The sequence below is a fragment of the Carcharhinus amblyrhynchos genome, unplaced genomic scaffold, assembly GCF_965287045.1.
Source record: "Carcharhinus amblyrhynchos unplaced genomic scaffold, sCarAmb.v2.hapA scaffold_827, whole genome shotgun sequence".
Classification (NCBI taxonomy): domain Eukaryota; kingdom Metazoa; phylum Chordata; class Chondrichthyes; order Carcharhiniformes; family Carcharhinidae; genus Carcharhinus; species Carcharhinus amblyrhynchos.
Genome location: NW_027650567.1, coordinates 4,824 through 30,804, shown reverse-complemented (window position 1 = coordinate 30,804; position 25,981 = coordinate 4,824). Strand labels below are relative to the sequence as shown.

The 25,981-nt window shown below is 54.1% G+C and overlaps 1 pseudogene across 1 annotated transcript; it reads left to right on the top strand.

The window, feature by feature from the left end:
- The first annotated feature begins 4,769 nt into the window (after positions 1–4,769).
- Positions 4,770–17,539, top strand: LOC145340185 (ubiquitin-conjugating enzyme E2 N-like; annotated as a pseudogene). The gene is made up of 4 exons (XR_013886216.1): positions 4,770–4,862; positions 8,658–8,904; positions 9,974–10,114; positions 17,227–17,539. The product of XR_013886216.1 is annotated as a ubiquitin-conjugating enzyme E2 N-like (transcript).
- The last annotated feature ends 8,442 nt before the right edge of the window (positions 17,540–25,981 follow it).

The following is a 25,981-nucleotide window of genomic DNA, read 5'->3' as shown; positions in this document are numbered from 1 at the left end:
GCTGGCAAGTCTCAAACTGGAGGTGGGGGAGAATGCACACCCTAAAGCTTAGGCCTTTCAGACCAAAATTAGGAGGAATTCTGTCCTTGGGAATGTGGTGAACATTGTCCCTGCTGCAGAGATGCTGTGAATGTTCCATCATCAAACACGCTCAGGACAGTAATCCATAAATATTAGAAGACTAAGAACATTGAAGGAGGTGATTGCACTGAAGGGGACACAGAGGAGATTCACCAGGATAATGCCTGAGGTGAACCATAGCATTCCTACAGGGCAGAAGGAGGCCGTTCGGCCCATTGAGTCTGCACTGACCACAAGCTTAACCAGACCCTATCTCCATAACCCCATGTATTTACCCTTGCTAGTCCTCCTGACACAAGGGGCAATTTAGCGTGGCCAATGCACTAACCTGCACATCTTTGGAGCGCAGGAGGAAACCAGAGCAGACACGGAAAATGTGCAAACTCCAAAGACTGTCACCCAAGGCCAGAATTGAACCCAGGTCCCTGGCACTGAGGCAGCAACGCTAACCACTGTGCTGTCCCCAAGGTGGAACATTTAACTTATGAAGAGAGGTTGGATAAGCTTGGGTTGTTTTCATTGGAGCAGAGAAGATTGAGGGGCTACCTGATTGAGGTGTACAAGATTATTAGGGACACGGACAGAGTGGATAAGGAGCAGCTGTTCCCCTTAGTTGAAGGGTCAGTCACGAGGGGGACACAGGTTCAAGGTGAGGGGAAGGAGGTTTAAGGGGATGTGAGGAAAAGCTTTTTACCCAGGGGGTGGTGACGGTCTGGAATGTGCTGCCTTGGGGGGGGGGGGGGGGGGGGGGCGGTGGAGACGGGGTGCCTCGCATCCTTTAAAAAGTATCTGGAGGAGCACTTGGCACATCATCACATTCAGGGCAATGGGCCCAGGGCTGGAAGGTGGGGTTAGGTGGGAGGTCAGGTGTTTCTTGTGTCAGTGAGGACTCGATGGGCCAAAGGGCCTCTTCTGTGCTTAATGATTATATGACAAGGGGATAGCACCATTTTCCCATGAGCAGATGAATGATCAGCTGTGATCTGGTTGTATAATCAAGCCAGCTCAACTGGCTGGCCTGCTGCTATTCCAATCTCCCTGAAACTGCCACAAAGGCACTCCTGTGTGTTTGTCCCTCAGGCTGTCTTCATGCAGTCTAGCTAAAGATTAAAATCACCCACGCTTATTGAGGTAACTTTCTTCAAAGCTGCCATGGATTTTAAGGATGGACAATACATTTGAAGGAAAAACCCAGAAGACTTGCTCTGTGACTGAATGGAATCTGTCTCCTGAGCCAAGATCATTCCTCATGGCCAAACACCAACCTTGTCTGTGTTTCCCCCACCTGACTGCATTTTCAGCTAAATGCCCCTGGATAATTTAGTCCTGGTGACTTTGCAAGAATAAACCATACCACCCGCCCGCCCCCCCCCCCCCCCCCCCACTTTCTTTCCACCTCCTTGCCTGATGCCACAGCATCATAACCTTGAGGAGTGCTGAAATGGGATATAGACAGGTGGATGTGATGGGCTGAAGAGTCTCCATGTTGTGAAGTTCGATGAATGAGTGTGAAGGGAGAAGATGCCTCAGAGTGTCTCCATGCAGGGTGGGAGCTGTAAGTTTCATTTCCTTATCTTGCTGGCTGGAAGCTGCTGTAATTTTTACGATTGTCTTTGTACCAAATATGTTGAAAGATGAATAAATGATACATTCCACACCCCCTTGTTTTGTGTCTCTTAATGAGCAGCCCTATCTCCTGAATGGTTTCAGCAAAGGGGAGGCTATTTGTGCCATTGTGTTGGTACTAGCCCACTTGCTGAAGGAACTGGAAGGGTCGCCACCTCTCCCCCCCTCCCCAATGCAGGGCTGTTCAGCATTCCCAGCCAGAGTTGGGTCCTCCCACCAGTTCAGTCCTCCTGCCACCAGTGGCGCTGTTGATCTGGCTCCACCCAGCTGCAGTCTGGTCTTTCCAGCACCAGTGGCACTGCTGAGCCAGGTCCTCCCAACTGCAGTTCAGTCCTCCCGACAGCAGCAGCGCTGCTGAGCTGCATCTCACAACATCAGGTTAAAGTCCAACAGGTTTATTTGGTAGCAAAAGCTACTAGCTTTTGGAGAACTGCTCCTTCATCAGATAAGCGGGAGTTCTGTTCACCAAACAGCAGTATAAAGACACAAACTCAAATTACAAAATAATGGTTGGAATGTGAGTCTTAAGGTAATCAAATCTTAAAGGTACAGACAATGTGAGTGGAGAGAGGGTTAAGCACAGGTTAAAGAGATGTGTATTGTCTCCAGACAGTACAGTAAGTGAGATTTTGCAAACCCAGGCAAGTCATGGGGGTTACATATAGTGCGACATGAACCCAAGATCCCGGTTGAGGCCGTCCTCGTGTGCGGAACTTGGCTATCAGTCTCTGCTCAGCGACTCCGTGCTGTCGTGTGTCGTGAAGGCTGCCTTGGAGAATGTTTACTGAAGGTCAGAGGCCGAATGCCTGTGACCACTGAAGTGTTTGCCAACAGGAAGGGGACAGTCTTGCCTGGTGATTATCGAGCGATGTTCATTCATCCGTTGTCGTGTCTGCATGGTCTCCCCAATGTACCATGCCTTGGGACATCCTATTGGTGACTAGTGGAGTGCCCCAGGGGTCGGTGCTGGGGCCTCAGCTATTTACCATTTATATAGATGATCTGGAGGAGGGAACCGAGTGTATGGTGTCAAAATTTGCTGATGACACCAAGATTGGTGGAATGGCAAATTGCGCGGAGGGTGTGGAGAGTCTACAGAAGGATCTAGATAGGCTGGGCGAATGGGCCAGGAAATGGCAAATGGAATTTAATGTTGGCAAGTGCGAGGTGGTCCACTTTGGTAGGAATAATGGTAGGAAGGTCCATTACTTACGGGGCGAAAAACTGCAGCAGGCGATGGTGCAGAGGGACCTCGGGGTCCTTGTGCATGAGTCGCAAAAACCCAGCCTGCAGGTGCAGCAGGTGGTCAGGAAGGCGAATGGGATGCTGGCCTCATCGCGAGGGGGATTGAATATAAAAGTAGGGAGGTCTTGCTGCGGCTGTATAGGGCATTGGTGAGGCCGCAGCTGGAGTACTGTGAGCAGTTTTGGGCGCCGTACTTACGCAAGGATATTTTGGCCTTGGAGGGAGTGCAGAGGAGGTTTACTAGGCTGATACCGGAGTTGAGGGGGTTGAGCTATGAGGAGAGGCTGAATAAACTAGGCTTGTACTCGTTAGAGTTTAGAAGAATGAGGGGAGATCTCATTGAGACGTATAAGATGATGAATGGGATGGATAGGATAGAGGTGGAGAGACTCTTCCCGCTCAGAAAGGATAGTAGGACTAGGGGGGCACAGCCTCAAGATAAAGGGGGGGCGGTTTAGAACGGAGTTGAGGAGGAACTTCTTCACTCAAAGGGTGGTGAATCTCTGGAATTCTCTGCCCGTTGAAGTGGTGGAGGCTGCCTCACTAAATATTTTTAAGACGCGGGTTGATGGGTTTTTGATAAGAGAGGGGATTAAGGGTTATGGGGAGAGGGCGGGAATGTGGAACTGAGCAGCGACAGATCAGCCATGATCTTATTGAATGGCGGGGCAGGCTCGAAGGGCTAGATGGCCTACTCCTGCTCCTATTTCTTATGTTTCCTGCAGTGTATCAGGTAGACAACGTTGGCCGAGTTGCAAGAGTATGTACTGTGTACCTGGTGGATGGTGTTCTCACGTGTGATGATGGTATCCGTGACGATGATCCGGCATGTCTTGCAGAGGTTGCTGAGGCAGGGTTGTGTGGTGTTGAGGTCACTGTTCTCCTGAAGACTGGGTAGTTTGCTGTGGACAATGGTCTATTTGAGGTTGTGCGGTTGTTTGAGGGCAAGAAGTGGGGGTGTGGGGATGGCCTTGGCGAGATGTTCGTCTTCATCAATGATAAGTTGAAGACTCCGGAGAAGATGTTGTAGCCTCTCCACTCCGGGGAAGTACTGGACAATGCCGGCATCTCCACAGCGTGAGCCAGGTCCTCCCAGCTGCAGTTCAGTCCTCCTGGCAGTAGCGGCGCTGCTGAGTCTGGTCCGCCCAGCTACAGTCCAGTCCTCCTGTTAGTGGCGGCGCTGTTGAGGCGGATCCTCCCAGCTGCAGTGCAGTCCTCCTGGTGGTGGCGGCTGGGACCACCGAGCTACAATTCAGACCTCCCGACAGTGGCGGCGCTGCTAAGCCGGGTCCTCCCAGCTGCAGTTCAGTTCTCCCGACAGTGGCGGCGCTGTTGAGCCGGGTCCTCCCAATTGCAGTGCAATCTCCCTGACAGTAGAGGCGCTGTTCAGCCGGGTCCTCCCAGCTGCTCTGCAGTCCTCCCGGCAGCAGTGACGCTGCTGAGCCGGATCCTCCTAGCTGCAGGGCTGTCCTCCCGGTGGTGGCGGCGCTGCTGACCCAGGTCTTCCCTGCTGCAGTTCAGTCCTCCCGGCAGCGAGCCGTGTCCTCCCAACTGCAGTGCAGTTTCCCCAGCGGTGCTGAGCCAGGTCTTCCCAGGTGCAGTTCGGTTCGCCTGGCAGCGGCGGCGTTGCTGAGCCCGGCAGTTCAGTCCTCCCGGTATTGGGGGCGCTGCTGAGCAGGGTCCTCCCAGCTGCAGTGCAGTCCTCCCGGTACTAGCGGCGCTGCTCAACTGGGTCCTCCCAGATGCAATGCAGTCCTCCCGGCGGTGGCGGCGCTCCTCAGCCGGGTCCTCCCAGATGCAATGCAGTCCTCCCGGCGGTGGCGGCGCTCCTCAGCCGGGTCCTCCCAGGCAGTGAGTCTCTCTGCTCCAGGCGGGTGGACATGGCTGGACTTCCGCGGCGCATCGTGAAGGTAATGCGGGGAGAGGGGATAGAGGGAGGGACAATAACTGGGATACAATCCCCCCACCCCCCCGTGGGGTCCAGGGAGGGTGAGGCCCCAGACCTCCGGCCCCATTGCAGAGATTGAGAGAGGCCTAGCGCTGGGGAAAGCCTGGGGCGCAGAGTGGGATCTAATCCGGGGAATGGCTTCCCCAGCCCGGAGGATCAGAAGCTGCCTGACCTCCCCCTTCCCATTACAAACCCCCTATTGCAAGCCCCCATTACAAACACCCCATTACAACCCCCATTATAAACCCCTATTGCAACCCCCATTATAAACCCCTATTGCAACCCCCATTATAAACCCCTATTACAACCCCCCATTACAAACCCCTCTATTTACAACCAGTCCATTATAATAACCCATCGTAAGAGCACCCCATTACAAACCCCTCTTACATTGCACTTTCTCCATTGCAGCACTCTTACAATACCAACCCCTATTGTATTACCCCATTGCATTATTCCCCCATTACAACATCTCCATTATAATACCCCTATTGTAATTCCAACCTCCATTTCAATGTCCCAATTGCAACACTCCCATTACAATCCGCTCTTCACTGCAATACCCATCCACATTGCAACACACTACAATGCAATATAGCCTCCTCCTTCCAGCCATCTCATCACCCAGAGAGATTTAGGACCCCCTCCCCAGACTGCTGAAGGCATGGCTGCCAACGGCGGAGCAATAGGAATCGGGATGCTCAAGAGGCTGGGATTGGAGGGGCAGAGAGATCTCGGAGGGGGTTGCAGACATAGGGAGGAGAGTGATCTGATTTAATATTGTCATATTGATTAACAAACAGTGAAAAGTATTGTTTCTTGCGTGCTGCAGACAAAGCATACGAGAAGGAAATGAGAGAGTGCAGAATGTAGTGTTACAGTCACAGCGAGGGTGTAGAGAAAGATCAACTTAATGCGAGGTAGGTCCATTCAAAAGTCTGACAGCAGCAGGGAAGCTGTTCTTGAGTCAGTTGGTCTGTGACCTCAGACTTTTGTATCTTTTTCCTGACAGAAGAAGGTGGAAGAGAGAATGTCCGGGGTGTGTGGGATCCTTAATTATCCCGGCTGCTTTTCCTGAGGCAGCGGGAAGTGTAGACAGAGTCAATGGATGGGAGGCTGGTTTGTGTGGTGGACTGGGCTACATTCACGACCCTTTGTAGTTTCTTGCAGTCTTGAGCAGAGCAGGAGCCCAGACCAAGCTGTGATACAACCAGAAAGAATGCTTTCTATGGGGCATCTGTAAAAATTGGTGAGAGTCGTAGCTGACATGCCAAATTTTCTTAGTCTTCTGAGAAAGTAGAGGTGTTGGTGGGGCTTTCTTAACTATAGTGTCGGCATGGGGGGACCAGGACAGGTTATTGGTGATCTGGACACCTAAAACCTGAAGCTCTTGACCCTTTCCACATCATCCCCGTTGATGTAGACAGGGGCATGTTCTCCTTTACACTTCCTGAAGTCGATAACAATTTCCTTTGTTTTGTTGACATTGAGGGACAGATTATTGTTGCTGCACCAGTTCACCAGATTCTCTATCTCATTCCTGTACTCTGTCTCGTCATTGTTTGAGATCTGACCCACTATGGTGGTGTCGTCAGCAAACTTCAAACTGGAGTTGGAGGGGAATCTAAGGAAGGATGTGCTGGGCTTGGAAAGGGTCCGGAAGAGGTTCACGAGAATGATCCCTGGAATGAAAAGTTTGATGTAAGAGGAGTGTCTGAGGACTCGGTCTGTACTCACTGGAGTTTAGAAGGATGAGGGGGTGGGATCTCATTGAAACTTACAGAATACTGAAAGGCCTGCGTAGAGTGGACGCGGGGAAGATGTTTCCAATAGTCGGAGAGACTGGGATCCAAGGGCACGGCCTCAGAATAAAGGAACGACCCTTTAGAACCGAAATAAGGAGGGAATTCTTCAGCCAGAGAGTGGGTGAATCTGTGGAATTCATTGCCACAGAGGAGGCTGGGTCACTGAGTGTGTTTAAGACAGAGATAGACAGGTTCTTGATTGGTGAGGGGATCAAAGATTGCGGGGAAAGGCAGGAGAATGGGGATGAGAAATTTATCAGCCAACATATTGGCACAGTGGTTAGCGCTGCTTCCTCACAGTGTCAGGGACCCGGGTTCAATTCCCGCCTTGGATCACTGTCTGTGTGGAGTCTGCATGTACTCCCCGTGTCTGTGTGGGTTTCCTCCAGGGGCTCTGGTTTCCTCCCACAGTCTGAAAGACCTGCTGGTGAGGGAGCATTGACCCGAACAGGTGCCGGAGTGTGGCGACTTGGGGAATTTCACAGTATTTTCATTGCGGTGTTAATGTAAGCCTTACTTGTGACAATAAATAAATTTACTGAATGGCAGATGAGACTAGATGGGCCAAATGGTCCAGTTCTGCTCTGATAGATGATGGTGCTATGGAGTTGTGTGGATTGTGTGAGAGAGGTGGGACTAGTTTGGAGGGAGGTGTTGAATATGTGTTGGGGGAAGGGGGGGTGAATTTGTGTAGTGTGGGGAACTTGTCTCTGTGGTGTTCTGGTATTGCCGCTGTCTGTCCGGGTATAGCTGGGTACAGGGCGAGGGCTGCCTCCCTTGAGTCACTGCTGCCCTTGCCATACTGATTTGATTTATTATTGTCCCATGTGTTGGGATACAGTGAAAAGTATTGTTTCTTGTGTGCTATACAGACAAAGCATACTGTTCATAGAGAAGGAAAGGAGAGAGTGCAGAATGCAGTGTTACAGTCACAGCGAGGGTGTAGAGAAAAATCAACTTAATGTGAGGTGGGTCCACTCAAAAGTCTGACAGCAGCAGGGAAGAAGCTGTTCTTGAGTCGGTCGGTACGGGACCTCAGAGTTTTGTATCTTTTTCCCGACGGAAGAAGGTGGAAGAGAGAATGTCCGGGGTGTGTGGGGTCCTTAATTATACTGGCTACTTTTCCCCGAGGCAGCGGGAAGTGTAGACAGAGTCAATGGATGGGAGGCTGGTTTGCATGAAGGACTGGGTTACGTTCATGGCCCTTGTGGTCTTGGGCAGAGCAGGAGCCCAGACCAAGCTGTGATACAACCAGAAAGAATGCTTTCTATGGGGCATCTGTAAAAGTTGGTGAGAGTCGTAGCTGACGTGTCAATTTCCTTAGTCTTCTGAGAAAGTAGAGACATTGGTGGGGCTTTCTTAACTATAGTGTCAGCATGGGGGGGATCAGGACAAGTTATTGGTGACCTGGGAACCTAAAAAACCTGAAGCTCTCGACCCTTTCCACTCCGTCCCCGTTGATGTAGACAGGGGCATGTTCTTTACACTTCCTGAAGTCGATGACAATCTCAGTTTTGTTGACATTGAGGGAGAGATTATTGTTGCTGCCCCGGTTCACCAGATTCTCGATCTCATTCCTGTACTCTGTCTCGTCATCGTTTGAGATCCGACCCACTACGGTGGTGTCATCAACAAACTTGAAGATTGAGTTGGAGGGGAATTTGGCCGCACAGTCAGAGGTGTATAAGGAGTATAGTGAGGGGGCTGAGAACACAGCCGTGTGGGGCACCGGTGTTGAGGATGATCGTGGAGGAGGTATTCTTGCCGATCCTTACTGATTGTGCTCTGTGGGTTCGGAAGTTCAGGATCCAGTCACAGAGGGAGGTGCTGAGGCCCAGGACACGGAGTTTGGAGAAGGTTTTGTGGGAATGGTAGTGTTGAAGGCTGAGCTGTAGTCAGTAAATAGGAGTCTGATAGGCCGCTCTCTAATCCCCCCCCTCGTCCCGGTACAGGAGACACAGCGACTGATGGCTGAGCCAGTGCCAGGGATCCGTGCTGAGCCAGACGAGGCGAACGCTCGATATTTCCACGTGGTGATTGCCGGGCCACAGGACTCACCCTTTGAGGGCGGCAATTTCAAACTGGAGCTTTCCTGCCCGAGGAATACCCCATGGCAGCGCCCAAAGTCCGCTTTGTTACCAAGATCTACCACCCCCAACGTGGACAAGCTCGGACGCATCTGCCTGGACATTCTGAAAGGTACCGGAGGCTGTTCACCCTCCGTAAGCCCCCCACCAAACCCCTCCGTCTGCATCCCCCACAAACCCCTCCGTCTGCGTCCCCCCAAACCCCTCCGTCTGCGTCCCCCCAAACCCGTCCCCCCAAACCCCTCCGTCTGCGTCCCCCCCAAACCCGTCCCCCCCAAACCCCTCCGTCTGCGTCCCCCCAAACCCGTCCGTCTGCGTCCCCCCCAAACCTGTCCCCCCCTTCATCCCCTCCCCCCCCCTTCCTCCCCTCCCTTCCTCCCTCCCCCCTCCCCCCCCCTCCCCCCCCTCCCCCCCCCCCCTCCCCCCCCCCTCCTCCCCCCCCTCCTCCCCCCCCTCCTCCCCCCTCCTCCTCCCCCCCTCCTCCTCCCCCCCTCCTCCTCCCCCCCTCCTCCTCTCCCCCGCCTCCTCCCCCCGCCTCCTCCCCCCGCCTCCTCCCCCGCCTCCTCCCCCCGCCTCCTCCCCCCGCCTCCTCCCCCCGCCTCCTCCCCCCGCCTCCTCCCCCCGCCTCCTCCCCCGCCCTCCCCGCCTCCTCCCCCCGCTCCCCTCCCCCGCCTCCTCCCCCCGCTCCCCTCCCCGCTCCTCCCCCGCTCCCCCCTCCCCCCGCTCCCTCCCCCGCTCCCCTCCCCCGCTCCCCTCCCCCCGCTCCCCTCCCCCGCTCCCCTCCCCCCGCTCCCCTCCCCCCGCTCCCCCTCCCCCCGCTCCCCTCCCCCGCTCCCCTCCCCCCGCTCCCCTCCCCCCGCTCCCTCCCCCCGCTCCCCTCCCCCGCTCCCCTCCCCCCGCTCCCCTCCCCCCGCTCCCCCTCCCCCCGCTCCCCTCCCCCCGCTCCCCTCCCCCCGCTCCCCTCCCCCCGCTCCCCTCCCCCCGCTCCCCTCCCCCCGCTCCCCTCCCCCCGCTCCCCTCCCCCGCTCCCCTGCCCCCGCTCCCCTGCCCCCGCTCCCCTCCCCCCGCTCCCCTCCCCGCGCTCCCCTCCCCGCGCTCCCCTCCCCGCCTCCTCCCCCCGCTCCCCTGTCTGCCCGCCTTGGGGTCTCTAAGTCTCACATTCTCGCTCTCTCTGATTACAGACAAGTGGTCTCCAGCTCTCCAGATCCGGACGGTCCTTCTCTCCATTCAGGCGTTGCTAAGTGCTCCGAACCCCGATGACCCCCTGGCCAATGACGTGGCAGAACAGTGGAAAAACAGCGAATCACAGGCAATTGAGATTGGTGGGTATTCCCATTGGCTGCTGAACCGCGCCTCGTTTCAATCGTTCCACCAATGGCGGCCAAGAGGGGACCCGAGCTATAGAATCCCCTCCCGAAACCGACACATCACTCTGTATCTAACCCCGTACTGTACCTCTCCTGGGAGTGTTTGATGGGGGGACAGTGTAGAGGGAGCTTTACTCTGTATCTAACCCCGTGCTGTACCTGTCCTGGGAGTGTTTGATGGGGACAGTGTAGAGGGAGCTTTACTCTGTATTTAACCCCGTGCTGTACCTGTCCTGGGAGTGTTTGATGGGGGACAGTGTAGAGGGAGCTTTACTCTGTATCTAACCCCGTGCTGTACCTGTCCTGGGAGTGTTTGATGGGGACAGTGTAGAGGGAGCTTTACTCTGTATCTAACCCCGTGCTGTACCTGTCCTGGGAGTGTTTGATGGGGGGACAGTGTAGAGGGTGCTTTACTCTGTATCTAACCCCGTGCTGTACCTGTCCTGGGAGTGTTTGATGGAGGACAGTGTAGAGGGAGCTTTACTCTGTATCTAACCTCGTGCTGTACCTGTCCTGGGAGTGTTTGATGGAGGACAGTGTAGAGGGAGCTTTACTCTGTATCTAACCTCGTGCTGTACCTGTCCTGGGAGTGTTTGATGGGGGGACAGTGTGGAGGGAGCTTTACTCTGTATCTAACCCCGTGCTGTACCTGTCCTGGGAGTGTTTGATGGGGGGACAGTGTAGAGGGAGCTTTACTCTGTATCTAACCCCGTGCTGTCCCTGTCCTGGGAGTTTTTGATGGGGGACAGTGTAGAGGGAGCTTTACTCTGTATCTAACCCCGTGCTGTACCTGTCCTGGGAGTGTTTGATGGGGGACAGTGTAGAGGGAGCTTTACTCTGTATCTAACCCCGTGCTGTACCTGTCCTGGGAGTGTTTGATGGGGGGGACATTGTAGAGAGAGCTTTACTCTGTATCTAACCCCGTACTGTACCTGTCCTGGGAGTGTTTGATGGGGGGGACAGTGTAGAGAGAGCTTTACTCTGTATCTAACCCCGTACTGTACCTGTCCTGGGAGTGTTTGATGGGGACAGTGTAGAGGGAGCTTTACTCTGTATCTAACCCCGTGCTGTCCCTGTCCTGGGAGTGTTTGATGGGGGACAGTGTAGAGGGAGCTTTACTCTGTATCTAACCCCGTACTGTACCTGTCCTGGGAGTGTTTGATGGGGGACAGAGTAGAGGGAGCTTTACTCTGTATCTAACCCCGTGCTGTACCTGTCCTGGGAGTGTTTGATGGGGGACAGAGTAGAGGGAGCTTTACTCTGTATCTAACCCCGTGCTGTACCTGTCCTGGGAGTGTTTGAAGGGGACAGTGTAGAGGGAGCTTTACTCTGTATCTAACCCCGTACTGTACCTGTCCTGGGAGTGTTTGATGGGGACAGTGTAGAGGGAGCTTTACTCTGTATCTAACCCCGTGCTGTACCTGTCCTGGGAGTGTTTGATGGGGGGACAGTGTAGAGGGAGCTTTACTCTGTATCTAACCCCGTGCTGTCCCTGTCCTGGGAGTGTTTGATGGGGGGACAGTGTAGAGGGAGCTTTACTCTGTATCTAACCCCGTGCTGTACCTGTCCTGGGAGTGTTTGATGGGGGGACAGTGTAGAGGGAGCTTTACTCTGTATCTAACCCCGTGCTGTCCCTGTCCTGGGAGTGTTTGATGGGGGGACAGTGTAGAGGGAGCTTTACTCTGTATCTAACCCCGTGCTGTACCTGTCCTGGGAGTGTTTGATGGGGGGACAGTGTAGAGGGAGCTTTACTCTGTATCTAACCCCGTGCTGTACCTGTCCTGGGAGTGTTTGATGGGGGGACAGTGTAGAGGGAGCTTTACTCTGTATCTAACCCCGTGCTGTACCTGTCCTGGGAGTTTTTGATGGGGGACAGTGTAGAGGGAGCTTTACTCTGTATCTAACCCCGTGCTGTACCTGTCCTGGGAGTGTTTGATGGGGGACAGTGTAGAGGGAGCTTTACTCTGTATCTAACCCCGTGCTGTACCTGTCCTGGGAGTGTTTGATGGGGGGGACATTGTAGAGAGAGCTTTACTCTGTATCTAACCCCGTACTGTACCTGTCCTGGGAGTGTTTGATGGGGGGGACAGTGTAGAGAGAGCTTTACTCTGTATCTAACCCCATACTGTACCTGTCCTGGGAGTTTTTGATGGGGACAGTGTAGAGGGAGCTTTACTCTGTATCTAACCCCGTGCTGTCCCTGTCCTGGGAGTGTTTGATGGGGGACAGTGTAGAGGGAGCTTTACTCTGTATCTAACCCCGTACTGTACCTGTCCTGGGAGTGTTTGATGGGGGACAGTGTAGAGGGAGCTTTACTCTGTATCTAACCCCGTGCTGTACCTGTCCTGGGAGTGTTTGATGGGGGGGACAGTGTAGAGAGAGCTTTACTCTGTATCTAACCCCGTACTGTACCTGTCCTGGGAGTGTTTGATGGGGGACAGTGTAGAGGGAGCTTTACTCTGTATCTAACCCCGTGCTGTACCTGTCCTGGGAGTGTTTGATGGGGGGGACAGTGTAGAGAGAGCTTTACTCTGTATCTAACCCCGTACTGTACCTGTCCTGGGAGTGTTTGATGGGGGACAGTGTAGAGGGAGCTTTACTCTGTATCTAACCCCGTGCTGTACCTGTCCTGGGAGTGTTTCATGGGGGGGACAGTGTAGAGGGAGCTTTACTCTGTATCTAACCCCGTGCTGTACCTGTCCTGGGAGTGTTTGATGGGGACAGTGTAGAGGGAGCTTTACTCTGTATCTAACCCCGTGCTGTACCTGTCCTGGGAGTGTTTGATGGGGGGACAGTGTAGAGGGTGCTTTACTCTGTATCTAACCCCGTGCTGTACCTGTCCTGGGAGTGTTTGATGGAGGACAGTGTAGAGGGAGCTTTACTCTGTATCTAACCTCGTGCTGTACCTGTCCTGGGAGTGTTTGATGGAGGACAGTGTAGAGGGAGCTTTACTCTGTATCTAACCTCGTGCTGTACCTGTCCTGGGAGTGTTTGATGGGGGGACAGTGTGGAGGGAGCTTTACTCTGTATCTAACCCCGTGCTGTACCTGTCCTGGGAGTGTTTGATGGGGGGACAGTGTAGAGGGAGCTTTACTCTGTATCTAACCCCGTGCTGTCCCTGTCCTGGGAGTTTTTGATGGGGGACAGTGTAGAGGGAGCTTTACTCTGTATCTAACCCCGTGCTGTACCTGTCCTGGGAGTGTTTGATGGGGGACAGTGTAGAGGGAGCTTTACTCTGTATCTAACCCCGTGCTGTACCTGTCCTGGGAGTGTTTGATGGGGGGGACATTGTAGAGAGAGCTTTACTCTGTATCTAACCCCGTACTGTACCTGTCCTGGGAGTGTTTGATGGGGGGGACAGTGTAGAGAGAGCTTTACTCTGTATCTAACCCCGTACTGTACCTGTCCTGGGAGTGTTTGATGGGGACAGTGTAGAGGGAGCTTTACTCTGTATCTAACCCCGTGCTGTCCCTGTCCTGGGAGTGTTTGATGGGGGACAGTGTAGAGGGAGCTTTACTCTGTATCTAACCCCGTACTGTACCTGTCCTGGGAGTGTTTGATGGGGGACAGAGTAGAGGGAGCTTTACTCTGTATCTAACCCCGTGCTGTACCTGTCCTGGGAGTGTTTGATGGGGGACAGAGTAGAGGGAGCTTTACTCTGTATCTAACCCCGTGCTGTACCTGTCCTGGGAGTGTTTGAAGGGGACAGTGTAGAGGGAGCTTTACTCTGTATCTAACCCCGTACTGTACCTGTCCTGGGAGTGTTTGATGGGGACAGTGTAGAGGGAGCTTTACTCTGTATCTAACCCCGTGCTGTACCTGTCCTGGGAGTGTTTGATGGGGGGACAGTGTAGAGGGAGCTTTACTCTGTATCTAACCCCGTGCTGTCCCTGTCCTGGGAGTGTTTGATGGGGGGACAGTGTAGAGGGAGCTTTACTCTGTATCTAACCCCGTGCTGTACCTGTCCTGGGAGTGTTTGATGGGGGGACAGTGTAGAGGGAGCTTTACTCTGTATCTAACCCCGTGCTGTCCCTGTCCTGGGAGTGTTTGATGGGGGGACAGTGTAGAGGGAGCTTTACTCTGTATCTAACCCCGTGCTGTACCTGTCCTGGGAGTGTTTGATGGGGGGACAGTGTAGAGGGAGCTTTACTCTGTATCTAACCCCGTGCTGTACCTGTCCTGGGAGTGTTTGATGGGGGGACAGTGTAGAGGGAGCTTTACTCTGTATCTAACCCCGTGCTGTACCTGTCCTGGGAGTTTTTGATGGGGGACAGTGTAGAGGGAGCTTTACTCTGTATCTAACCCCGTGCTGTACCTGTCCTGGGAGTGTTTGATGGGGGACAGTGTAGAGGGAGCTTTACTCTGTATCTAACCCCGTGCTGTACCTGTCCTGGGAGTGTTTGATGGGGGGGACATTGTAGAGAGAGCTTTACTCTGTATCTAACCCCGTACTGTACCTGTCCTGGGAGTGTTTGATGGGGGGGACAGTGTAGAGAGAGCTTTACTCTGTATCTAACCCCATACTGTACCTGTCCTGGGAGTTTTTGATGGGGACAGTGTAGAGGGAGCTTTACTCTGTATCTAACCCCGTGCTGTCCCTGTCCTGGGAGTGTTTGATGGGGGACAGTGTAGAGGGAGCTTTACTCTGTATCTAACCCCGTACTGTACCTGTCCTGGGAGTGTTTGATGGGGGACAGTGTAGAGGGAGCTTTACTCTGTATCTAACCCCGTGCTGTACCTGTCCTGGGAGTGTTTGATGGGGGGGACAGTGTAGAGAGAGCTTTACTCTGTATCTAACCCCGTACTGTACCTGTCCTGGGAGTGTTTGATGGGGGACAGTGTAGAGGGAGCTTTACTCTGTATCTAACCCCGTGCTGTACCTGTCCTGGGAGTGTTTGATGGGGGGGACAGTGTAGAGAGAGCTTTACTCTGTATCTAACCCCGTACTGTACCTGTCCTGGGAGTGTTTGATGGGGGACAGTGTAGAGGGAGCTTTACTCTGTATCTAACCCCGTGCTGTACCTGTCCTGGGAGTGTTTCATGGGGGGGACAGTGTAGAGAGAGCTTTACTCTGTATCTAACCCCGTACTGTACCTGTCCTGGGAGTGTTTGATGGGGACAGTGTAGAGGGAGCTTTACTCTGTATCTAACCCCGTGCTGTACCTGTCCTGGGAGTGTTTGATGGGGGGGACAGTGTAGAGAGAGCTTTACTCTGTATCTAACCCCGTACTGTACCTGTCCTGGGAGTGTTTGATGGGGACAGTGTAGAGGGAGCTTTACTCTGTATCTAACCCCGTGCTGTACCTGTCCTGGGAGTGTTTGATGGGGGGGACAGTGTAGAGAGAGCTTTACTCTGTATCTAACCCCGTACTGTACCTGTCCAGGGAGTGTTTGATGGGGACAGTGTAGAGGGAGCTTTACTCTGTATCTAACCCCGTGCTGTACCTGTCCTGGGAGTGTTTGATGGGGGGACAGTGTAGAGGGAGCTTTACTCTGTATCTAACCCCGTACTGTACCTGTCCTGGGAGTGTTTGATGGGGGACAGAGTAGAGGGAGCTTTACTCTGTATCTAACCCCGTACTGTACCTGTCCTGGGAGTGTTTGATGGGGGACAGAGTAGAGGGAGCTTTACTCTGTATCTAACCCCGTGCTGTACCTGTCCTGGGAGTGTTTGATGGGGGACAGAGTAGAGGGAGCTTTACTCTGTATCTAACCCCGTGCTGTACCTGTCCTGGGAGTGTTTGATGGGGGACAGAGTAGAGGGAGCTTTACTCTGTATCTAACCCCGTGCTGTACCTGTCCTGGGAGTGTTTGATGGGGACAGTGTAGAGGGAGCTTTACTCTGTATCTAACCCCGTACTGTACCTGTCCTGGGAGTGTTTGATGGGGACAGTGTAGAGGGAGCTTTACTCTGTATCTAACCCCGTACTGTACCTGTCCTGGGAGTGTTTGATGGGGACAGTGTAGAGGGAGCTTTACTCTGTATCTAACCCCGTGCTGTACCTGTCCTGGGAGTGTTTGATGGGGGGACAGTGTAGAGGGAGCTTTACTCTGTATCTAACCCCGTGCTGTACCTGTCCTGGGAGTGTTTGATGGGGGACAGAGTAGAGGGAGCTTTACTCTGTATCTAACCCCGTACTGTACCTGTCCTGGGAGTGTTTGATGGGGGACAGAGTAGAGGGAGCTTTACTCTGTATCTAACCCCGTGCTGTACCTGTCCTGGGAGTGTTTGATGGGGGACAGAGTAGAGGGAGCTTTACTCTGTATCTAACCCCGTGCTGTACCTGTCCTGGGAGTGTTTGATGGGGGACAGAGTAGAGGGAGCTTTACTCTGTATCTAACCCCGTGCTGTACCTGTCCTGGGAGTGTTTGAAGGGGACAGTGTAGAGGGAGCTTTACTCTGTATCTAACCCCGTGCTGTACCTGTCCTGGGAGTGTTTGATGGGGGGACAGTGTAGAGGGAGCTTTACTCTGTATCTAACCCCGTACTGTACCTGTCCTGGGAGTGTTTGATGGGGACAGTGTAGAGGGAGCTTTACTCTGTATCTAACCCCGTGCTGTACCTGTCCTGGGAGTGTTTGATGGGGACAGTGTAGAGGGAGCTTTACTCTGTATCTAACCCCGTGCTGTACCTGTCCTGGGAGTGTTTGATGGGGGGACAGTGTAGAGGGAGCTTTACTCTGTATCTAACCCCGTGCTGTACCTGTCCTGGGAGTGTTTGATGGGGGGACAGTGTAGAGGGACCTTTACTCTGTATCTAACCCCGTGCTGTAGCTGTCCTGGGAGTGTTTGATGGGGACAGTGTAGAGGGAGCTTTACTCTGTATCTAACCCCGTGCTGTACCTGTCCTGGGAGTGTTTGATGGGGGGGACAGTGTAGAGGGAGCTTACTCTATCCCATGAGATGATTCTGCCCTCTGTTTGAGTGACTGGTTGCAGGAACTCTGTGCTGTTGTGAAGCAGCCCCTCGGGACAGGGTGAGGGGGTAAGCAGTTGGCAGGGGAAGCGGGGGATATCAGTCTGCGTGTGACGGAGTGATTAGTTAACCTGTGTCGCCTTCCGTTTCAGCTCGTGCTTGGACCAAGCTGTACGCAACGAGTAGTTAAGGCCAGGATGCCTTTGACCTGTGACCTGGGAACGTCTCCTCCTCTTCCTCCTCCTTCCAGCTGCACTCCAGCCACCTCGGTGACCTCTGCCTCACCTCCCGTGCCCTCTCCGGATGGACATTGGCTGCCACGCTCCGGAACCCGCTCCCATTATTTATAACCCGGTTCTGTGTGGGAGCGTTCCCCCCTCCTCCATCTCCCCGTGGGGGTAGGGGGTGGCCAGCGCTCTGCTGTGTATGATGTACATATCAATATATCATTGGAATGGTTTCTGACTCTCGACTGCAGTCTCACGCTTTGTCTCTCTCTCTCTGTCACTGCTGTGTCTCCCCACAGGCTGCAGCCTCTCGTTCGGAGCCGTCCCACCCTCTCCCTTCTGGAGATACCAGAGCCCTGAAACAAAACTCAGTGGTTTGGTGTTCCAAACATGCATTGTGGTCTGGAAGGTGATTCCTGAAAGGACAATGGGAGGAATTTCACCCTCCAAAATTTATCTATTGGTGTCACAAATAGGCTTACATTAACACTGCAATGAAGTCACTGTGAAAATCCCCCAGTTGCCCACACTCTGGTGCCTGTTCGGGTTACACTGAGGGAGAATTTAACACAGCCCAATGCACCCTAACCAGCATGTCTTTCAGACTGTGGGAGGAAACCCACGCAGACACGGGGAGAATGTGCAGACTCTACACAGACAGTGACCCAAGCTGGGAATCGAACCCATGTCCCTGGTGCTGAGAGACAGCAGTGCTAACCACTCTGCCACCGTGCCCCCGGGAATAGAACCGGGGTCTGTGCTGCTGAGAGACAGCCATGTTAATCACTGAGCCACTGTGCCCCCAGGAATGGAACTGGGGTCCCTGGCGCTGAGAGACAGCAGCACTAACTCACTGTGCCCCCAGGAATGGAACTGGGGTCCCTGGCGCTGAGAGACAGCAGCACTAACTCACTGTGCCCCCAGGAATGGAACTGGGGTCCCTGGCGCTGAGAGACAGCAGCACTAACTCACTGTGCTCCCGGGAATGGAACTGGGGTCCCTGGCGCTGAGAGACAGCAGCACTAACTCACTGTGCCCCCAGGAATGGAACTGGGGTCCCTGGTGCTGAGAGACAGCAGCGCTAACTCACTGTGCCCCCAGGAATGGAACTGGGGTCCCTGGTGCTGAGAGACAGCAGCGCTAACTCACTGTGCCAACCACAGTGTAAGTTTCCCCTCCTCCTAGATAAGTACTGGAACAGGGGAACGCGTGTTGGCAGGGAGGGGGTGTAGAGAAGTGGGATCAAATCAAATCACATCTTTCAAAGGGGTGGCACAGTCGCGATGGGGGGTATGGCCTCTCCTTGTGCGGTCCAGTTCACAGACTCTGTCCTCTGTCCACTCTGGTATGAACGGAGATTGGGTTCAGGGGTCGGGGTGGCTGTATTGGAACCTCACAATCACTAAATTCAACGTTCATCTTTGAAGACTGAGAACAAGCAGTCAGATTTTCACATTCAGATTTTATCCATCCCTGGGACCTGGGTGTCGCTGGCTGGGCCGGTATTTATTGCCCATCCCTAGTTACCCCTTGGAGGGCAGTTGAGAGTCACCCACATTGAAGTGGCTCTAGAGTCACATGTAGGCCAGACCGGGGTAAGGACGGCAGATTTCCTTCCCTAAAGGAACCAGATGGGTTTTTCCCACAATGGTTTCATTGTTATCGAATCCCAGAGCAATACAGCAGGGAAACAGGCCCTTCAGCCCCACTGCTCCATGCTGTCCCTCCAGCTAGTCCCAATTCCCCGTGTTTGGTCTGTACCCCTCTAACCCTTTCCCATCCATGTACTTATCCAAATGCTTTTTAAATGTTGTTATTGAACCTGCTTCAACCACTTTCTCTGGCAGCCCATTCCATATCCGCACCACCCTCTGTGTGAAGAGGTCACCCCTCGTGTCCCTTTGAAATCTTTCCCCTCTCACCTTTAACCACTGCCCTCTAGTTTTCCATTCCCCTTCCCTGGGAAAAAGACTCTGTGCGTTCATCCTATCTCTGTCCCTCGTGAGTTAATCCACCTCAGTAATGTCACCCCTCATTCTCCTACACTGCAAGGAATAAAGCCCCAGCCTGGCCAACCTCTCGCTATAACTCAGGCCCCAGTGGTCCTGGCCACATCCTCGGAAATCTTCTCCGCACTCTGTCCTGTTTATCAGTGTCTTTCCAATAACAGTGGGACCAAAACTGTACACAGTACCCCAAGCTTGGCCTGACCAAGGACTTGGACAATAATGACCCAACTCTTATACATCGTGGATTCCTAATTCCAGATATTTATTATTCAGTCAAATTCCACCGTCTGCCATGGTGGGATTTGAACCCGGGTCCCCAGAACGTTAGCTAAGTTTCTGTATTAACAGTCTCGAGGTAATACCACTCGGCCATCACCTACCTCGGACAGCATACAGGGAGCTTCACTCTGTATCTAACCCGATGCTGCACCTGACCTGGGAGTGTTTGATAGGGTACAGTGTAGAGGGAGCTTTACTCTGTATCTAACCCCGTGCTGTACCTGTCCTGGGAGTGTTTGATGGGGACAGTGTAGAGAGAGCTTTACTCTGTATCTAACCCCGTGCTGTACCTGTCCTGGGAGTGTTTGATGGGGGACAGTGTAGAGGGAGCTTTACTCTGTATCTAACCCCGTGCTGTACCTGTCCTGGGAGTGTTTGATGGGGGACAGTGTAGAGGGAGCTTTACTCTGTATCTAACCCCGTGCTGTACCTGTCCTGGGAGTGTTTGATGGGGGACAGTGTAGAGGGAGCTTTACTCTGTATCTAACCCCGTGCTGTACCTGTCCTGGGAATGTTTGATGGGGGACAGTGTAGAGGGAGCTTTACTCTGTATCTAACCCCGTGCTGTACCTGTCCTGGGAGTGTTTGATGGGGGGACAGTGTAGAGGGAGCTTTACTCTGTATCTAACCCCGTGCTGTACCTGTCCTGGGAGTGTTTGATGGGGACAGTGTAGAGGGAGCTTTACTCTGTATCTAACCCCGTGCTGTACCTGTCCTGGGAGTGTTTGATGGGGGGGACAGTGTAGAGGGAGCTTTACTCTGTATCTAACCCCGTGCTGTACCTGTCCTGGGAGTGTTTGATGGGGACAGTGTAGAGGGAGCTTTACTCTGTATCTAACCCCGTGCTGTACCTGTCCTGGGAGCGTTTGATGGGGGGACAGTGTAGAGGGAGCTTTACTCTGTATCTAACCCCGTGCTGTACCTGTCCTGGGAGTGTTTGATGGGGGACAGTGTAGAGGGAGCTGTACTCTGTATCTAACCCCGTGCTGTACCTGTCCTGGGAGTGTTTGATGGGGGGACAGTGTAGAGGGAGCTTTACTCTGTATCTAACCCCGTGCTGTACCTGTCCTGGGAGTGTTTGATGGGGGACAGTGTAGAGGGAGCTTTACTCTGTATCTAACCTCATGCTGCACCTGACCTGGGAGTGTTTGATGGGGGACAGTGTAGAGGGAACTTCACTCTGTATCTAACCCCGTGCTGTACCTGTCCTGGGAGTGTTTGATGGGGGGACAGTGTAGAGGGAGCTTTACTCTGTATCTAACCCCGTGCTGTACCTGTCCTGGGAGTGTTTGATGGGGACAATGTAGAGGGAGCTTTACTCTGTATCTAACCCCGTGCTGTACCTGTCCTGGGAGTGTTTGATGGGGACAATGTAGAGGGAGCTTTACTCTGTATCTAACCCCGTGCTGTACCTGTCCTGGGAGTGTTTGATGGGGACAGTGTACAGGGAGCTTTACTCTGTATTTAACCCCGTGCTGTACCTGACCTGGGAGTGTTTGATGGGGACAATGTAGAGGGAGCTTTACTTTGTATCTAACCCTGTGCTGTCCCTGTCCTGGGAGTGTTTGATGGGGGACAGTGTAGAGGGAGCTTTACTCTGTATTTAACCCCGTGCTGTACCTGACCTGGGAGTGTTTGATGGGGGGACAGTGTAGAGGGAGCTTTACTCTGTATCTAACCCCGTGCTGTACCTGTCCTGGGAGTGTTTGATGGGGACAGTGTACAAAGAATACTACTGCACAGGAAACAGGCCCTTCGGCCCTCCAGGTCTGCGCCGTTCATTGGTCCAACTAGACCATTCTTTTGTTTCCCTCCATTCCCAGTCTGCTCATGTGACTATCCAGATAAGTCTTAAACGATCCCAGAGTGTCCGCCTCCACCACCCTGCTTGGCAGTGCATTCCAGGCCCCCACCACCCTCTGTATAAAATACGTCCCTCTGATATTTGAGTTAAACTTCGCCCCCTTCGCCTTGAACCTGTGACTCCTCGTGCCGCAGCTGGAGTACTGTGTGCAGTTTTGGTCGCCGCACTTACGCAAGGATATTTTGGCCTTGGAGGGAGTGCAGAGGACGTTTACTAGGCTGATACCGGAGTTGAGGGGGTTGAGCTATGAGGAGAGGCTGAATAAACTAGGCTTGTACTCGTTAGAGTTTAGAAGAATGAGGGGAGATCTCATTGAGACGTATAAAATGATGAATGGGATGGATAGGATAGAGGTGGAGAGACTCTTCCCGCTCAGAAAGGATAGTAGGACTAGGGGGCACAGCCTCAAGATAAAGGGGGGGTGGTTTAGAACGGAGTTGAGGAGGAACTTCTTCACTCAAAGGGTGGTGAATCTCTGGAATTCTCTGCCCGTTGAAGCGGTGGAGGCTGCCTCGCTAAATATTTTTAAGATGCGGGTTGATGGGTTTTTGATAAGAGAGGGGATTAAGGGTTATGGAGAGAGGGCGGAAATGTGGAACTGAGCCACAACAGATCAGCCATGATCTTATTGAATGGCGGGGCAGGCTCGAAGGGCTGGATGGCCTACTCCTGCTCCTATTTCTTATGTTCTTATGTAAAAAGCTTCCCACTGTTCACCTTATCCATACCCCTCAATTTTATACACCTCTATTAGGTCTCCCCTCATTCTCCGTCTTTCCAGGGAGAACAACCCCAGTTTACCCAATCTCTCTTCCATAGCTAAGACCCTCCATACCAGGCAACATCCTGGTAAACCTTCTCTGCACTCTCTCCAAAGCCTCCACGTCCTTCTGGTAGTGTGGTGACCAGAACTGGACGCAGTACTCCCGATGTGACCTAACCAATGTTCTATACAGCTGCAACATCAGACTCCAGTTTTTATACTCTATACCCTGTCCTATAAAGGCAAGCATACAATATGCTTTCTTCACTACCTTCTCCACCTGTCCTGGTCCCCCCTATGCTGATGCTATAGTTCAGAAAACCCCAACACCTCTACTTTCTCAGGAGACTTAGGAAATTTGGCATGTCCGCCACGACTCTCACCAACTTTTACAGATGCCCCATAGAAAGCATTCTTTCTGGTTGTATCACAGCTCGGTCTGGGCTCCTGCTCTGCCCAAGACCGCAAGGAACTACAAAAGGGTGGTGAATGTAGCCCCCAATCCATCACACAAACCAGCCTCCCATCCATTGACTCTGTCTACACTTCCCGCTGCCTCGGGGAAAAGCAGCCGGTATAATTAAGGACCCCACACACCCCGGACATTCTCTCTTCCACCTTCTTCCATCAGGAAAAAGATACAAAACTCTGAGGTCCCATACCGACCGACTCAAGAACAGCTTCTTCCCTGCTGCTGTCAGACTTTTGAATGGACCACGGCAACCACGCCCCTCAGAAACCACGCCCTCTCAAGCCCCGCCCCTCAGAAACCACGCCCCTCAAGCCCCCGCCCCTCGGAAACTGCGCACCCATCAAGCCCCGCCCCTCACAAACCCCGCCCCAACCCCCGTGAATACGGTCACCATGGCACCCAAACCCGCCGGAAGTCAGCCTGTGGGCGAGGGACGATCATTTCCGGTCTGTGCGGGGCTTCCTCCTGCAGCTTTTGCCCTTTGGTGTCAGGTTGCAGCATCTGCGGCAATTTATTTTCGCTCCTCCAGCAGCTTCCGGTCGGTGGAGGCCCTCTGTGTGATCACTTCCGGTCCGTGTCCCTCCGGAATGAAGTCTCATCCGGCCGGGGGCGCGGTGTCCTTTCACTGATTTTCGGACACTGTGAGCTCACTTCCTGTACGTGCGGCCATTTGGGGACAGACTTCCGGTCAGTTTGTGCCCCCTGGACGTGGCCAGCCTGTGTGGGCGGAGTCAGAATGAGATCACTTCCGCTGCTGGTGTCGTCCCGGTGACGTCACCTCCGGCGTGGGCGGGGCCTGGGTTGGATGTACACAGAGAGAGAGAATGGCGGCGCCGGAGGAGTGGGAGGTGGTCAGAGTGAAAGTGCAGGTAATGGAGAGAGAGAGAGAGACCCCCCATAGAGAGAGAGTGAGGACCCCCATAGAGAGAGAGAGAGAGACCCCCATAGAGAGAGAGTGAGGACCCCCATAGAGAGAGAGAGAGAGACCCCCATAGAGAGAGAGAGAGACCCCCATAGAGAGAGAGAGAGAGACCCCCATAGAGAGAGAGAGAGACCCCCATAGAGAGAGAGAGAGAGACCCCCATAGAGAGAGAGAGAGAGACCCCATAGAGAGAGAGAGAGAGACCCCATAGAGAGAGAGAGAGAGACCCCCATAGAGAGAGAGAGAGAGAGACCCCCATAGAGAGAGAGAGAGACCCCATAGAGAGAGAGAGAGACCCCCATAGAGAGAGAGAGACCCCCATAGAGAGAGAGAGAGAGAGAGACCCCATAGAGAGAGAGAGAGACCCCATAGAGAGAGAGAGAGACCCCCATAGAGAGAGAGAGAGACCCCCATAGAGAGAGAGACCCCCATAGAGAGAGAGAGACCCCCATAGAGAGAGAGAGACCCCCATAGAGAGAGAGAGAGAGACCCCCATAGAGAGAGAGAGAGACCCCCATAGAGAGAGAGAGAGACCCCCATAGAGAGAGAGAGACCCCCATAGAGAGAGAGAGAGACCCCCATAGAGAGAGAGAGAGACCCCCATAGAGAGAGAGAGAGACCCCCATAGAGAGAGAGAGAGACCCCCATAGAGAGAGACCCCCATAGAGAGAGACCCCCATAGAGAGAGAGAGAGACCCCCATAGAGAGAGAGAGAGAGACCCCCATAGAGAGAGAGAGAGAGACCCCCATAGAGAGAGAGAGAGACCCCCATAGAGAGAGACCCCCATAGAGAGAGACCCCCATAGAGAGAGACCCCCATAGAGAGAGACCCCCATAGAGAGAGACCCCCATAGAGAGAGACCCCCATAGAGAGAGACCCCCATAGAGAGAGAGAGAGAGACCCCCATAGAGAGAGAGAGAGACCCCCATAGAGAGAGAGAGAGAGACCCCCATAGAGAGAGAGAGAGAGACCCCCATAGAGAGAGAGAGAGAGACCCCCATAGAGAGAGAGAGAGACCCCCATAGAGAGTGAGGACCCCCTTAGAGGAGAGAGAGAAAGAGAGACCCCCGTGGAGGAGAGAGAGAGACACACACACCCCCGGAAAGGGAGAGAGAGACACACCACCGTAGAGGAGAGAGAGAGAGAGAAAGACCCCCGTGGAGGAGGGAGAGAGAGACCCCCTTGGAGGAGAGAGAGAGAGACCCCCGTGGAGGAGAGAGAGAGAGAGAGAGAGACCCCCGTGGAGGGGGGAGAGAGAGAGAGACCCCTGTGAAGGAGAGAGAGAGAGAGACCCCCGTAGAGGGGGGAGAGAGAGAGAGACCCCCGTAGAGGGGGAAGAGAGAGAGAGACCCCCGTAGAGGGGGGGGAGAGAGAGAGACCCCCGTAGAGGGGGGGGGAGAGAGAGAGACCCCGTAGAGGGGGGGGAGAGAGAGAGACCCCCGTAGAGGGGGGGGGAGAGAGAGAGACCCCCGTAGAGGGGGGGAGAGAGAGAGAGACCCCCGTAGAGGGGGGAGAGAGAGAGAGACCCCCGTAGAGGGGGGAGAGAGAGAGAGACCCCCGTAGAGGGGGGAGAGAGAGAGAGACCCCCGTAGAGGGGAGAGAGAGAGAGAGACCCCCGTAGAGGGGGGAGAGAGAGAGAGACCCCCGTAGAGGGGGGAGAGAGAGAGAGACCCCCGTAGAGGGGGGAGAGAGAGAGAGACCCCCGTAGAGGGGGAGAGAGAGAGAGACCCCCGTAGAGGGGGGAGAGAGAGAGAGACCCCCGTAGAGGGGGGAGAGAGAGAGAGACCCCCGTAGAGGGGGGAGAGAGAGAGAGACCCCCGTAGAGGGGGGAGAGAGAGAGAGACCCCCGTAGAGGGGGGAGAGAGAGAGAGACCCCCGTAGAGGGGGGAGAGAGACCCCCGTAGAGGGGGGAGAGAGACCCCCGTAGAGGGGGGAGAGAGAGAGAGACCCCCGTAGAGGGGGGAGAGAGAGAGAGACCCCCGTAGAGGGGGGAGAGAGACCCCCGTAGAGGGGGGAGAGAGAGAGAGACCCCCGTAGAGGGGGGAGAGAGAGAGAGACCCCCGTAGAGGGGGGAGAGAGAGAGAGAGACCCCGTGGAGGGGGGAGAGAGAGAGAGACCCCCGTAGAGGGGGGAGAGAGAGAGAGACCCCCGTAGAGGGGGGAGAGAGAGAGAGACCCCGTAGAGGGGGGAGAGAGAGAGAGACCCCCGTAGAGGGGGGAGAGAGAGAGAGACCCCCGTAGAGGGGGGAGAGAGAGAGAGACCCCCGTAGAGGGGGGAGAGAGAGAGAGACCCCCGTAGAGGGGGGAGAGAGAGAGAGACCCCCGTAGAGGGGGGAGAGAGAGAGAGACCCCCGTAGAGGGGGGAGAGAGA